This window comes from Cnephaeus nilssonii, assembly GCF_951640355.1.
Source record: "Cnephaeus nilssonii genome assembly, chromosome: 20".
Classification (NCBI taxonomy): domain Eukaryota; kingdom Metazoa; phylum Chordata; class Mammalia; order Chiroptera; family Vespertilionidae; genus Cnephaeus; species Cnephaeus nilssonii.
Genome location: NC_137091.1, coordinates 30,393,131 through 30,407,679, shown reverse-complemented (window position 1 = coordinate 30,407,679; position 14,549 = coordinate 30,393,131). Strand labels below are relative to the sequence as shown.

At 51.8% G+C, this 14,549-nt stretch overlaps 1 long non-coding RNA gene across 1 annotated transcript; it reads right to left on the bottom strand.

Annotated features, from left to right (window-relative positions):
- Positions 1 to 5,799: 5,799 nt before the first annotated feature.
- Positions 5,800 to 7,606, bottom strand: LOC307115837. The gene is made up of 3 exons (XR_013815133.1): positions 7,500 to 7,606; positions 7,357 to 7,399; positions 5,800 to 6,583 (listed from the first exon to the last, which is right to left on the bottom strand). It is a non-coding gene; the product is annotated as an uncharacterized lncRNA (long non-coding RNA).
- Positions 7,607 to 14,549: the final 6,943 nt, after the last annotated feature.

Here is a 14,549-nt window from a genome sequence, read left to right as displayed (position 1 = left end):
AGAGATGAGCAGGACTCTCCTGGGCTCCCTCTGGGCACCGGCCCCTCCTCTGCTCTCCCTCAGGACCGTGTGCTTCTTGAGATCAGAGAACAGGTCTTCTCTCCCATCAGGGCCAGGAGCCCTCAGAAAGGTGTGGTGACTGCATACATGACCAGCTGCCTCTTAGAGCTCCTGACCTCTGCTAAATGCCAGTGGTCCTACTATGTGCCCAGGGTCCTGACCACAATGCAGCCGGAGGCCTGGCTCTGCTCCGGAATACTCCTATCTGGGCCCCTAGGTGGCCTGGCTTCTTGTGTCTGGTTTTAAGGAGGCATGGACCTAACTTGCTGAGTCTCACCCACTCTGGTCTCACCCACTCTGGTCTTTAACTGTCAACCCCTTAAATCACTGAGTTGCCTTCCCAGTGGGATGGGTGTCATTCTGACTATCGTGTGGGGAGGTTTTCCTGTTCCTGCCTCTCTGAGCTGCCAGGATCCAGACCTGCCACATCTTGATGTCACACTTATGGCCTCCAGAACTGTAAGACAATACGTTTCTGCTGTTTCAATCTACCCAGTTTGTGGTCATTGGTTTCAGCAGACCCGGGAAACCAATGCAGACACCACGCTGTGTGTTGTCGGGTAAGTCACTTAAGCTCTCTGAGTTGGCCTCCTCATGTGTTACTGGGTTTAGTACTGACCCCCTAGGGTTGCAGTGAGGGATATAAGGATGAAATGCTATTTATATTTCTGACATGGTCAGTGTCAGAAAATCACCCCCCTCCTCCTCATCGCCCCTTCCGTGTGGTCTGGAGGAGATGGGCTTGGTTTAGTCCCCCCGATGACCTGACCTCAAACGGGCATTTTCCAAACCTGCTGGTGGAAGGATCAGTTACTACTGCCTTTCTAGAAGGAAATGGTAAGTATAGGCGTCAGAAGCCTAACAATGTGCCCTGACCGGTGTGGCTCAGCTAGAGCATCGTCCCGAGCACCGGAGGGGCCTTGGGTTCGATTCCTGGTCAGGGTACACACCCAGTTTGTGGGTTTGATCCCTGGTTGGGGTGTGTATGGGAGGCAACCGATGGATATTTCTCTCTCACATTCGTGTTTCTCTCGCTCTCCTCCCTTCCTCTCTCTAAAATCAATAAAACAGCCCTAACTGGTTTGGCTCAGTGGATAGAACGTCAGCCTCAGGACTTAAGGGTCCCAGGTTCGATTCCGGTCAAGGGCACATGGCCAGGTTGTGGGCTTGACTCCCAGTGGGGGCGAGCAGGAGGCAGCCAATCAGTGATTCTCTCTCATCGTTGATGTTTCTCTCTCTCTCTCCTCCTATCCCTTCCTCTCTGAAATAAATAAAAATATTAAAAAAAATAAAATCAATAAAACATATTCTTAGGTGAAGATTTTCAAAAAAAGGCCTAAAAATGCAACTAGCTTTTAATTCAATAATTCTTTCTGAGGCATTTGTCTAAAGAAAATAATTGCATACATGTGCAAAGATTTCATTACAATGAAGCTGAATGCAATGTGATTTTATACACACTCAAACAAAACACACAGGTCACAACAAAACAGAATTTTTAACTTGGGTGAGAAATGCCTAGAATAGAATATTGATTAAATATGGGATTGCTTTCTCTTTTACACCAAAGGTTGGGCAATGTATTCTGCAAATATCCAGATAGTAAATATTTTAGGCTTTTTGAGTCATACCGTTTCTATCTAACTATTCAACTCCCCTGTTGTTGTGGGAAACCAGCCATAGACCACATATAAGCAAACAGGCTGGCTGCGTGCCAATAAAACTTTATTTACAAAAACAGGTTGTGGGCCACATTTGTGGCCTACTCCAGGTATAGATAGAATATCAGCAAACCACGACAACTAACGGAGTAGGGAGTAGGAGCAACCTAATGTTGCCCATGGGGAGTCACTACACCCTCCGATGCTGTCTCGGTCTAGGATCCCCCAGAAGCACCCCATGACGTGAGGATTTGAGTACAAGGAGTTTGTTTGGGAGGTGACCCCAGGAAACACCAGTGGGTGACAGGCAGTGGGACAGGGAAGGGAGATGGTCTATAAAAGGAACATTACCTAGAATGTTACCACCACTGGCCCCGGGGCCCAACGCCGTGGCCGGCGCTCTCCCAACACCAGGTGGGACCTCATCCACAAAATTGCTGAGGGCTATTTTGGGGGGCGGCAAGAGGTCATCACTTCTGCTTGCCTGTGTGTGGACAAGAGTCTCCAAAAAGGCAGGCTTGGGCGCGATGCGCAGGGTCCCAGCTGCAGCCTTGGGTATGGGGCAGTGCATGCCGACCAACAGAAAAGGTGGCCAGGCCAGCGTAAAGGGATGCTGCAGGGAAGCTCCATGTGGTGTGACAGCATTTCTGTCCCAACAAATAGCACGTGGGTAAGCTCCTGCCTGAATAGGAACAGCAGCACGCGAGGCAGGAAACACACAAGCCGTTCAGCCAGCCACGAACTACTGTGGGACGGGGAATAGAGGGGCACTCTCTCTGCATGACTCCAGTCTGCCCTGTCTGAGTTGTTATAGACGAGAGCTCGTGTTGTCCTGGTAACGTAAAAGCCAGTACAAATATACAGGCAATGCTATATGCAAATACTGATGATAGGGTTTGTGGTTATCCAGTTAGTACTAAGTTAATAAAGTAAACAGGCTGTAGAGTAATTCCAGTTTTATATTGTTCTGCATGTGCATGTATCTGTACTTGTGTATGTTCATGTATCTGTATGCACATGTGTATCTTTCTACATGCATGCGTCTGTGTATCTGTCTATCTATCTATCTATCTATCTATCTATCTATCTATCTATCTATCTATCTATTTATCTATCCATCCATCCACCTATCTATCTATATATCCATCTATCTAGGAAATAGAGAACAAGACTGGTTCTGTTTGGTAGGACATATACCAAAATGTGGACTATGGTTTCTTTGGATTTTTTTCCCCAAAGTTCTTAGGCCTCCAGCTTGTGCCTGTGGGTGCGTGGGGTGCCTGAGAGCCACCTCGCAGGCCTGAGCCTTGGGGGTAGAAGTGAGCTCATCTCCATGGAAGGAGAGGGCCACGAGGGCCCTTTGCCCCTGGGGTTCGTTGTGCCGACTGCCATGTGCAGTGAGCTCCCCAGGAGGAGGGCCTGCTCCCCGGGTACTCGGGCTGAGGATCCGAGGCGGTTGGAGGGCTTGTGAAATGAGAAGAGGAGAGGATGGCTGTAACTGCGCTCTGAACCCCCGGTCTCCATTCTGTTGCCTCTGTCCCCCCTGAGGAGGGCAAGGACCTGGGCTCTCTGTCCACAGCTGCACCCCCAGTGCTGGGATGTAGTAGATGCTCAGTAAAGCATAGTTCCCACCACAGGTCTCCCCCCCGTGAGAACAGGATTTGAGGGGCTTGTTGGGGTTGAAACCATGCAGAGGAAAAAGACTTTAAAGTGGGCTAGCTGGCCGCGTGTTGCACTTCCTGCTCGAGTTCAAAGTCAGCCCTGCCCCTGGAACTGCCATTACGAGTTTAGATTGTTCCAGAATCCCGCTGCTGACGGTTCAAAAGGCTCCCAGCTGCTATCAGGAAATAGCTCAGGAAGGTCTCCATTAAACACCAAGAAACTGAGATGCAATCAGCCGGGCTGGAATTCAGGAAAGTGCTGGCTCTGGAGTTTAAGAAAGAAAGAACACATTTCAGGGTGAGAGGAGGCAGGTCTGCCAACTGAACCCCTTTCTCCCTTCCACCTGTCGGGCAAGGCCAAAGCGGCTTCTCCGGTCCCACCATTAACCGCAGGAAGCAGCGGCCTCCAGCCCAGGGCGACGGGTGCTGACGGCAGAGCCGGGATCCCGCTGCGATGGACGAGAAGGCCCTGTGACTGCCACTTCTTCGGGGCCTTGGCGTCGGCCCGTCCTCCTTCAGTTGTGGTCTCGAGGGCCAAACATGAACCAGGATTTTCCATTATGGTTGCAATTTTGGCTTGTAATTTTATCACTCGAATCTAAATCCACTTCAGAAATGCCATAAACTAATTGTCACTGAATAAACTGAAACTTTTGAGGAGTTTATAAAAGTGATTTAATGAAGAGAAAAAAAAAGTAAGATAGAAAACAAATGTTGCCTACAGAATTGTTGGCAAAAAGGTAAAAGCTCTCTGTTTGTTTTGAACGCGTGCCCTGGTGTCGACCGAGCCCTGCCCGCCGCGGCCTCGGAGCCCAGTGGCGGGGAAGCTGTTTGTGTTGGAGCCCTTGGCGTGGATTTCGAGTTTGTCCCGGGGAAGCTGGCTGCGGGGACGGCGGGGACCGGGGCATGGGTCGGGTCAGCCGAAAATAAATGGGGACAGATCAGATCAGATCCTCATCCAGCCCACTGCACCTCGTCTCCTTGATTAAAAATACTACTATTAACAAAGTGGAGGTTGGGGTTAAGTAAATGGGAGTTAATTACCAAGCTGTGACCATTTTCACAGTTTCTGAAGCTAAACACTTCAATGCGTGTTGTCAGTTTACGTTAGGCAATAATTTGAATGACTCCCGGTTAGCTGTTTCACTTCATTCATATTAAGAAACAATATACAAAGGGTATAAAGTGATCAGCTCTGTTTATGCTGAGGAGGAGGTTGTAAAGGCAGCGCACGGGAGCGGGGCAGGGGAGAGACTGTTCCTGGCTTTGGATGGGCTTCTGCTGAGGGTTTATGAATGGAAATCTTCAGAGAAACCTCTAACGGCCCACGCCTGGGAATGGTCGAGCAGGACAAAGCCCCCAGCACTCCCAGCACGACCGCCCAGAGGCGAGAGGAGCCTCCTGGGGGTGAGGCAGGTTGACAAGAGAGCGCCTGTGAAACAGAGAGCCTTCCGGGTACAAGGACCAGGACTTGGGGTGTTGAACTCCTTCAGGAAGAATCTAGCAGGGACTCAGAGAGCGGATCCCAGCATTCTCCATGATTGCGGGGGTGGTGGTGGGGGTGGGGTGGTGAGGGGATTCTGAGCTTCCTGGTTGGCTGAGGGAAGTGGACCAGGACCTACCTCCCACACTGGCCTCCGCAAACTCAACCCTCAGAAATCTCAGGTCTCCTGTGTAAAGGAGGCACACAGGTGCCAGAAATAAGTGTGGCATTTCAGGGGCCGTGGCCTCTCCCAGGTCTGTGGTAAATGGCAACAACAACAACAACAAAAAGCCTGCAAAAAAAAAAAAAGGGGGGGGTTTTCTTTAGTTAAGCATCATGGAATAAGAAGTAAGGAGAAGCAATCCAACTGGCCATCAACAGATGGAGATAAACAAGCCTTGGCCGGGGGGCTCCGTTGGTTGGAGCGTCTTCGTGTACACCAAAAGGTTGCGGGTTTGATTCCTGGTCAAGGCGCTTGCCTGGGTTGGGGGTTCGATCCCTGGTCCGGGCACGTAGGGGTGGCAATCAAACAATGTTTCACTTTCATCTCTCTCTCTCTCAATATATCCTTGGGTGAGGATTAAAAAAAAGAGAGATAAACAAAAAGTGGCATATGCATACACTAGAATATTACTGAGCCTTGAAAAGGAAGGAAGGTCTGACACATGCTACAACACGGACGAACCCTGAGGACTTAGGCTGAGTGAGACAAGCCAGCCACGTAAGGGCAATTTCACGCGTAGGGTCCCTGGAGAAGACAGACCCAGAGAGACAGAAAGCAGAGTGGTGGTCGTCAGGGGCTGGGGCGATGGTTCATGGTGCAGGGCCTCAGTTTGAGAAGATGAGAAAGTTCTGGAGGTGGATGGTGGTGATGGTTGCAAAACAACGTGAAGGTGCTCAATGCCACAGAACTGGACACTTAAAAAAGGCTCAAATAACAAACTTTATGTTATGTATACTTTACAACAGTGAAAGAAAAACGGTATAAAATAGGTATAAAGTTGAGATGAAATGATGCATCCAAACAATTTAGGTTGGGTTGGAAAATAGTAGGCGCTCATAAATATTCATGGTCATCATTATTACTGGTATCCCATCAAGGCTTGTGAAATGCTTAAGAGAGAGGGGGGGAAGGGAGAAGGTGGGAGGGGGAGAGAGAGAAAGAATTAACTTCTACTATGCGTCTAGAGCAGGATGCATGTAGAGTGGTTTTAAGTAAAAGAGAGTCCATGTGATCCCATTTATAGTATTACATTGAGGAACCAGGTCTTCAAAATGAGAGAGTGCCAGGTGGTCTCCGGTCAGTACTATCCCAGCAATCACAACTCCTGAAACATTGGTGGGGCACCTGGTACATGCTCTACAGCCTCAAGTTGCAATCCACCCGGCCATACGTTGCCCGTAAAAATCCAGGACACAAGACCTCCTCACGTGTCACCTCTGACATCACAAACCCGCTAGACCGTCTTCCGAGCACTCTTGAGCTTGGCTTCACAGTCCTTCTCTCCACAGTGCCGTGCGGACAAGGCAGGGGCCATGTATGGACGAGGAGACAGGCAGCCGGTCCTCGCCTCACTGGGGTCGTCCCCAGCTGGGACACCTGAGCACGAAGGCAGAAGCCACCTACCATCCCAGTTTCTATCTCCTTGGGGCACAGTCTCCCAATGGCCAGGTGCTTTTAGGCAATGGCTGCCCATCCTGGCTGGAGCTGCAGAAACCTAGGGAAGGAGAGAGAAAGATGCCTTTGTCCGCAGGCTGTCGATCCTCTAAGGACAGTGCTGTTTGCATGGTTGATGAGCACATTCCTACAGACACCTTCTCTTAGGGGACTCGTGTCCCCCTGGGACTAGACACACTTCTCTGAGAAACAGCCACTTCGTACACAATCTCCCTCTCCCTCTTCTTCTCCTCTCCTCCCCCACCTTTTCCCTCCCTCTTCCCTCCTATCCCCCTCTCCCTCTCTCTTCCCCTCTCCTCTCCCACTCTTTCTCTCCCCCTGTCTCCTCCCCCTTCTCATTCCCTACCCTCTCCCTCTCCCTCTCAGCTCTGGGTGGCTGCCAAGAGAGAGACCCGAGGCTGGGTACCAAGTCCAACCTCTGTGCTTGCTAAGGAGCCAAGAATCCTCTCCTGAAGGGGAAGAGCACGAGGATTCTGTTTTGTTTTGTTTTGTTTCATGTGAACACCATCACTGTGGCTGGGCCATCAGAAACGCACCCACTTTACCCAACTCCCCAAGACCCTGTAAAGGCCAACTTGGTTTTCCAAGGTTTAACGAGGCTCATGGGAGGCAGGACTGGGGGTGGGGGGCGGGGGGCGAAGGCTGAGATGAGCTGGTCACCCTGGTTCACAGGCCAGTCTTCCGGCCTCTCCAGCTTTTCCTCTGGCCTGAAACAAATCCCTCCAGCTCATCCCAGCCGACTGTCCTCAGAGCCCTGGCCCGCTGGGCCCTCATCGGCTCTCTGGCAGTGAAAGACGCATCTGATCTTATCACCTTCTCCTCTGGCAAAGGCTGGCTCCACCAAAATAACTTTTATCTGGAAATAAAATAATGCCGCTGATGTCCCGGCTCTCTGAAGGGCTCTCGGGTGATCTCAGCTCTGATGATTTAATGGGTGTCCTCCGGCTGCTAATCACCTGGGGCATTTATGAAGTCGAAGGCATTTGGCTCCGGAGCGAAGGCGGGATGCGCAAGGACCCTGTGCGATGGAGCGAGTCCGGGGCTGGGGACTTGTTCCTTTTCTTTCTCTGCTTGGCTCTAAGACGGCCCCACTCCCCACACCCCGCCACTTCCCGGGGCAGGAAGAGCGCATGCCACTCGCCAGTGTCTTGACTGCATTTACGTCACCTAAGAATTTTCTTTTTCTGGCTCGCTCTCTGGCATCACCCGGCTGAGAGGCTCCAGGAAAGTCGTAAACCCTATTGAATGGCACCGCGGTTACGGCCTCTCCCATCGGAACACGACTGTGCTTTGTGTCTTGTAATGTCAAAGCGAACTTGGCCGGGAAGCCGGAGCTGCCAGCTGTGTGCGGGTTTGGCTGTCGGAGTTTCTGGGGGCAGGCGGGCAGCGGAGTGGGGGTGAGCCCCTGCAGGCGCCCTCCCCGTCCTGCCTCACCTCCTTCCTCTGTAAAAGAAGCAAGCCTGCGACCCTTTTGGAATTGCCCCAAGAGCTCCGTGAGTGCTTCCAGAACCTTCTTTTCTACACATAGGGCTAAGCCTACCACACGGGAGAGGAACGAAGCCGGCTCTGCCACCGAGGGGCTGTGTGACCTTGGGGGAGGCGCATCACCTCTCTGAGCTTGTTTCCATGTCTCTGAAGGGAGGGGGGTTGGACTAGCCCTGTCTTCAACTTTGCCTCACCCCAGGATCCTATTTTCTAGGAAAACCTTCCCAGGAGGTGACATTTGTAAAATGGCTGGAAGCTGAGAACTTTGAGGCAGACAGTTAGTGCTGAGGCCCCTGCGCCGTCCTCCGGAGGCTCAGGGCTCCTCCCACTGCGCGGTGGCCATGCCAGGAAGTGCTCTCCCAGGCAGGTTCGCGTTTGTGAACCTGTGTTCCGGGATTGGCCAAAAGCTGCCTCCGCCTGTCTGTCTAACCTCCCACCCCTCTCTGGCCCTCTCTCCCTCTCTGTATCTCTCATCTGTCTGTCTGCCTATCTCTCGGATTTATCTTCCTTTGTTCCCAAGTGTTAACCTGTCTGAGCATTCCCTCGGGATCTTGTTCAAACATGGGTTTCCACACCGCAGCCTCTGACTCCCCGGGGGAGGGGGTCCTGAGTGGCGCATTGCTGACCCGCTCCAGGTAACGCGGACAACTGCCCGTCCTGGGTCGCACTTGGAGTGTTCCCGAATCTTCTTCTGCTTCTGCGAACCAGAGGGTCTCCATGTTTGATTTCAGGAGCTTTTGGAAAAAGCTAAGAGTATAAAGAAGAAAAATAGCATTACCTATTTCTTACATGCACGCGGAGCAATAATCAACCATGTGCCATGTCCAAGTTACTTTTCTGCAATTTGGGGCCTAATGGCATTTGCATCATGGAATACTTGCAGTTATTAAATTAGGGATTCCCCCCCCCCCCCTTTATGGTTGAAGCATAAAACTCTGACTAGTAGTTAGTAGTCAAATCATGTCCACATACCCTCGGACCCAGCCACATCCCATCCTGGGTAAGTAATCCTGTGGAATTCTCACACAGGTGCACATGGGACGTGTGCAAAGATGTCCCTTGAAGTGTTGTTTACAGCAGTGAGAACTTAGGTGTCCGTCACGGGGACAGTGGGCGGTACCGTGGGAGGTGCCTGCCTCAGAGTGCAAGACACCAGGCAGGGCAATGCATTGGGTCCACCCAACACCGTGGGGGAGAATGAGATACGTAACATCAGACCACTTCTGCAAACGGTCCGCACACAAAACCTTGCCCAGGGACACAAGGACCTGTGTGGCACGAGGGGGCAGAGGTGGGAACTCAGAGAGAAAAGGGGTTAGAGAAATAAAACAAGAGAGGGACTCACTGGGACCAGGGAGGAACATGGTGCCCTCAGCACGGCACCTGAGTCCAACAAAAGACTCTATAGTAAATGAATACATAAAACGTGAAAAAATGAACATGTTGGCCCTGGGCCTCCACAGACAAGTCAGAAGACTCCTTTCTCCAGCAGACTCTGCACCTTCCATTGCTCCCAGGGGTTTTCTCTCATCAGCATGGATGCCTGTCGCCTGCCCCCTTGACTGGGGTGTCCACAGAGCAGGGCACCCAGTCATGGTCAAAAGATAGAGAACTGAAATGCATCACGAGGCCTCCCTCTCCTTAGCCCTCTCCCTCCCCCTCACAATGGACAATGAGTGGGACGGACTTCTTTGTGGAGTTTCAGTGCTAAGTCCGTTTGTGGGCGACACAGACCAGTGGTCCTTGCGTTGTGCAACACCATAATCAACCAAGGCACTCAATTAAAGAACAAAAACTAAACTGAATTCCTAGGGCCCACTGCATACCAGGCTCTCACTGGGGGTAAAGAATCTGCAGATTCTTTTTTATAAATATTTTCTTTTTACCCAAGTTTTCAGGTGTTTGGGATGAAACCCAAGTTAGAACAAGGAGTGTAGCCCCAACCTGAGTCTCCAGTTGCCGAGACGGGACTCTCCTTCGCCCCCTGGTGGCGAGGACGAAATGCACGGGGCGCTCCCGAGTTGAGCACTCAGGGGCAGGTGGACGCCAGCAGAAGCCAAGTCTGTGGCAGGTGCCCGGTGGATGCAGGTGAAACCACCGCTCCGTGCAGGAACATTGCTTCCCTGGCTTTTCAGCCTGCCCCACAATTGAGCACCATAAGCATCATCTAATTTGATCTTATTCATGTGCTCAGAGGTGCCTTTCCTGAGTCCGGAGGCTTCTATGTAGAATTTCAGGGACATCAGGGAGATGGTTTGCTGGAGACCTTTTTGTTCTTTCACTCACGTCTGTTCACGTCTATGCTTAGGTCACGTCCCCCGCCTCCCTGTCCTATCAGAAGCCTCTCTGATGATCCCCAACGAGCAGGACATTGTTTTACTTCCATTGTAGCCACTAGGAAACGCACTAGCGCTGAGCAGCAGGGCGCGAGAGACAGACTTCTGCAGGTTTTTCTTGAGAGGTGAACTGTCCCACTTGGTTGCGCAGCTGTGGAGAGCCAGCGGGAGCCGGACTGTGCCGGGGCTGATGCGTGTCGGTGTGTGAACAGACGTGGCCCCTGCCCTCTGGGAACTTCGAATCCATCAGGGAAGAGAATGGAGTCCAGCAACCACAAAAATAGATCATGCGATTTGGAAACTCTGATTAAGTCTACAGTGACAGTTGGGAAAAGAGCACTTAGAAGGAGGGAACAGCATGTGCAAAGGCCCTCCGGTGTTAAGTGTGGCTGGAGCAGAGGCCAGAGGGGGAGGCAGGCCAGATCCGCAGGGCCTGGAGTCCGGGGAAGGGCTGGGGCCACGTTCCGTGGGTCCCAGGTGTCATCGGAGGTTTCCGCAGCGGACGGACACTGTCCAGTTTGTACTTTTGTTTTCCCTGATGTCCTAGTGCACATAGTGGTTAAGAAAGATCAAATAATCCTGAGAACCTTTTAATGAAAAACACTAGCATCCTGCTTTACTCCAACCCGTCCCCGGTTCTATTCCCCAGAGGAACCACTTTGGGTTTTTATTTTGGTTTGTTTGTGTGTTACAGGCTCTGCGTTTTCATCCTGCTCACAACAGTGGAGAACATCCACCATCCGTCACTCAATAAATACATTAATAAATACATCCCACCCCACACCCAACATGGCAAACTCAGGAAGGAATCCACAGAGCAGCCGGTTAGTCAGACTCACATCCGTGGCTCTTCCCTGCCACCTGGGGAGGCCTCCGCAGCGCCCGCGGGGCCCCGGCTCTCCCCCGAGGCGGGTGCTGTGAACCGGCGGAGACGGGGGCCCCGGAGCAGGCACTGGTCCTGCGAGTAGGAAGCTGATGGTTGGAAGGGACTGTGGGGGGTGCAGGGACCTTTTGTTTCAGTACGCCCGTAGTTGGAAATCTGACAGGAAAATACATTTCCCAGGAGGACATCTGTTCACGTTCATCAGAAATGGCAGTGATAGGCCGAGTGGAGAGAGGAAGGGGCGGGGAAAGGATGAGTCATTCATTCATTCACTCAACAGGTGTTCCCGAGCACCTGCAGAGTCGCGGGCCCTGCTCTCTGTGCTGGAGGCGCTGACCGTGACTGTCCTCAGGAAGCTCACACTCCAGCACAGGGAGACAGGTGACACGGGGACAGAGGAGAGAGTGAGTCGTGCGCCTGCAGGTGTCCGGTTGCAGGAAGAAAACCCAAGCGGCACCAACAGGATAGCAAGTGGATGGTGCTATTCCAGGCGCACTGTCCTGCAGCCTCTCTGCACAGGTGACGTTTGTGCCGGAGCCAGGAGGATGGGAGCGCGGGCCACCACACGGGCTCCCGGTCTCTGCCCTCCTAGCAGAGTTGCTCCACGGCTGGGGTGTGCGAGGGGCAGGGGGGCAGCGAGGAAAGGGACACCTGGGGCCAGACAGCAGCAGGGGCCAGGTCAGGGGATCCTGGGCCATTGGAAGGACCTTGGATTGCAGGGGAGGGAGAGAGAAGGAGAGACAGCCTGGGGCTTGAGCCTTCTGGGTCCCCACACCCGGCTTCCTGCTGCCCGGGCCACTACTCCCAGCTCCAGCCAGAAGGACTTTACATTTCTCCTGGTAGCATTACATGAAGGTGCAGATCCCCAAAATGTGTGTCCTTTGGCTTCAAGCAGGTAAACTGTGCCTTTGCAGATGGACACGGACTGGAGGGTCAGATGGACATTGAAATCTATATGTTATATTTAAATGTATTTCTATATAAATACACTTATTTTACATGACACATAAATAAATCACACATTATATCATATATAATATATGAATTATATTACATAATATTAATTATATAACTACATTTATAAATTACATACTCGTATTTTGTATAAATATAAGTTTTTATAAATAAAATTATATTTTTGTATGTTTGTAAAGTATAATTGTAATATAAATATGTAATTTATATACTTACATAGCATATTACATAAATATACAAACTACAGATGCAAATTATAGTTTATAGAATATCATTATTTTCTATGTGTTGGACAAAAATCAATTTGTGCATACATAAATATGTACAAAATACACAGATAAGTACATGTAACTTTCCACGGAGATCATTCTGCATCATGCACCTAGACAGCCCCCCAAGGGCAGGGATGAGTCTGTCTTTGTAGCCAGTGCCTGACACCCAGCCAGCGATCTTTACCTAAAGGTGTTGAATGGATAGAAGCCATTCTTAGTGGGGACACCTGAGATCCCCAGCCACTAAGTTCTGTCTGAGCCCACGCATGCGTCCTGGGTCCCTGGTTGACCTCTCGAGTTGGGTCAGCAATGTCCCCTCGCCCCGCCCATCTAATCACAGTGCAAGGGGCTTTCTCAGGTCCCTGTAAGAGGCGGTGGGAAAAGCACATAAAATGCCCCTGCAGAGGTTTACGAGGCAGCCCGTTCCTCTGGGCAATGCCCCCAGATAAGAGACCATTAACGTGAAGGAGGACTCCAGGGGTCTCCTCTGGAGATGTGGCTTCCGGAGAGAAGGGAGCCTCCCTGTCCCTCCTCCCAGACTCCCCCACCCCCACCCCAGTCCTGTTCCCAGCGGCCCTGCACCCATTACTGGCGGAGTGGATGTTCACTGAGCCCTGGCCGGGGGGCTGGGCCAGCCAGGCCCTGGGAACTCAGAGAAGATAAGGCGCTCCCTGCTGATTCCTGCGACCCAGGAGCCTGGCAGACCTGCTTTGGGAACTTGATAAGCGTTGTGATAGCAGCAGAACTTAAGAACACCCTTGGAAAAAGTGCATTTTGAAATATCCAGAACAGCGTGCAAATCATAGGCGTGCAGCTTGGCGGACTTTTTCGAAATGAACGCAGCCCTGGGTCCAGCCCCTGCAGCCCCGGCGGTGCCCCTTCCAGCTGTGCCTCCCACTCTTTGGGCTCCCGATTAGGCTTATCAGGCCAGGTTCAGTCCGGGAGGCAGAACTGCCTACGTGATGTGGGGTAACAGATTTATTACAGGGATTAGACCCTACAGGATTGTGGGGAGGAGCCCGGGAGGTCAGAGACAAGGCCCGCCCCAGCCTTCCAGAAGCACTGAGCAGAGGCGGAGTGTGGCTGGCAGGAAAACCCGGAACGCAGGCTCGCACCTGGTTTGCCGGATTGGAACCCGGCCGGGGAGCCGATGGAGAAGCCTATGGACAGCTGCCTCTGCAACTATTGGTCAGTGACCCTGGCAGGAGGCAATCGCTCGGTGCCATTTCCTGCTAGGGCAGCTGCTGGGGCTTTGGAGGGCGATGGCCACTGTTCCACTTCTCCCCTTCAGATCCAGGGCACGCCCCTCTTTCCACCAATTCCAACCTGAGACCACGCAGGGAGAAGTGGCTCCAGCTCAGCTGGGCAGCCCGGCACCCACACGGGTGCAGACCAGGAGCACCCGCCTGAACAGGGGCCTGTGCCAGCTGCTTTCACTCAGAGCTCGGAGTGGCATTCACCCTGTTGTTGTTGTGTAGCACGAGTTGCTCATTCTCCTTTTTGCATAATATTCCATTGTATAACTATCCCGTAATTTATGTATTCAACGGTTGAAAGGCATTTAAGTAGTTTCTAGTCTTTAGCTACTACAAATAGTGCTTCCCGAATAATATGGCGCATGTCTCATGGGGCACATACCGACACTTTGTACTTGGGTACATGCCTCCGTGTGGAACCTCTGGGTCAGAAGCTAGGCTCATATATACACATGAGCTTCAGTAGATACACTCCGTTCCCCAAAGTGGTTGCACCACTTTCTTATTTTCAGTGTTTCTTGCCCTTATTTGGTTTATGTCTTGGGTCCAGGCTTATGCCAGCTGCCCCTGGGCTGTGGTAGGGGCTGAGCACACACAAGAAGAGAAAGAAGAGACCCTGAGTTACATGTAAACTCATTTATTTCATGTTTACTTGTTTATTGCCCGCCTCTCTCACGCGCGCACCCCCCACCTCCCACCCCAGAGGGTGAGCTGCGTGAGGTCAGAGAGTGTGTGAGCAGAATGATGCACCCCACAAAGATGTCCAGCTTCCTCATCCCCAGAACCTGTGAATATGCTA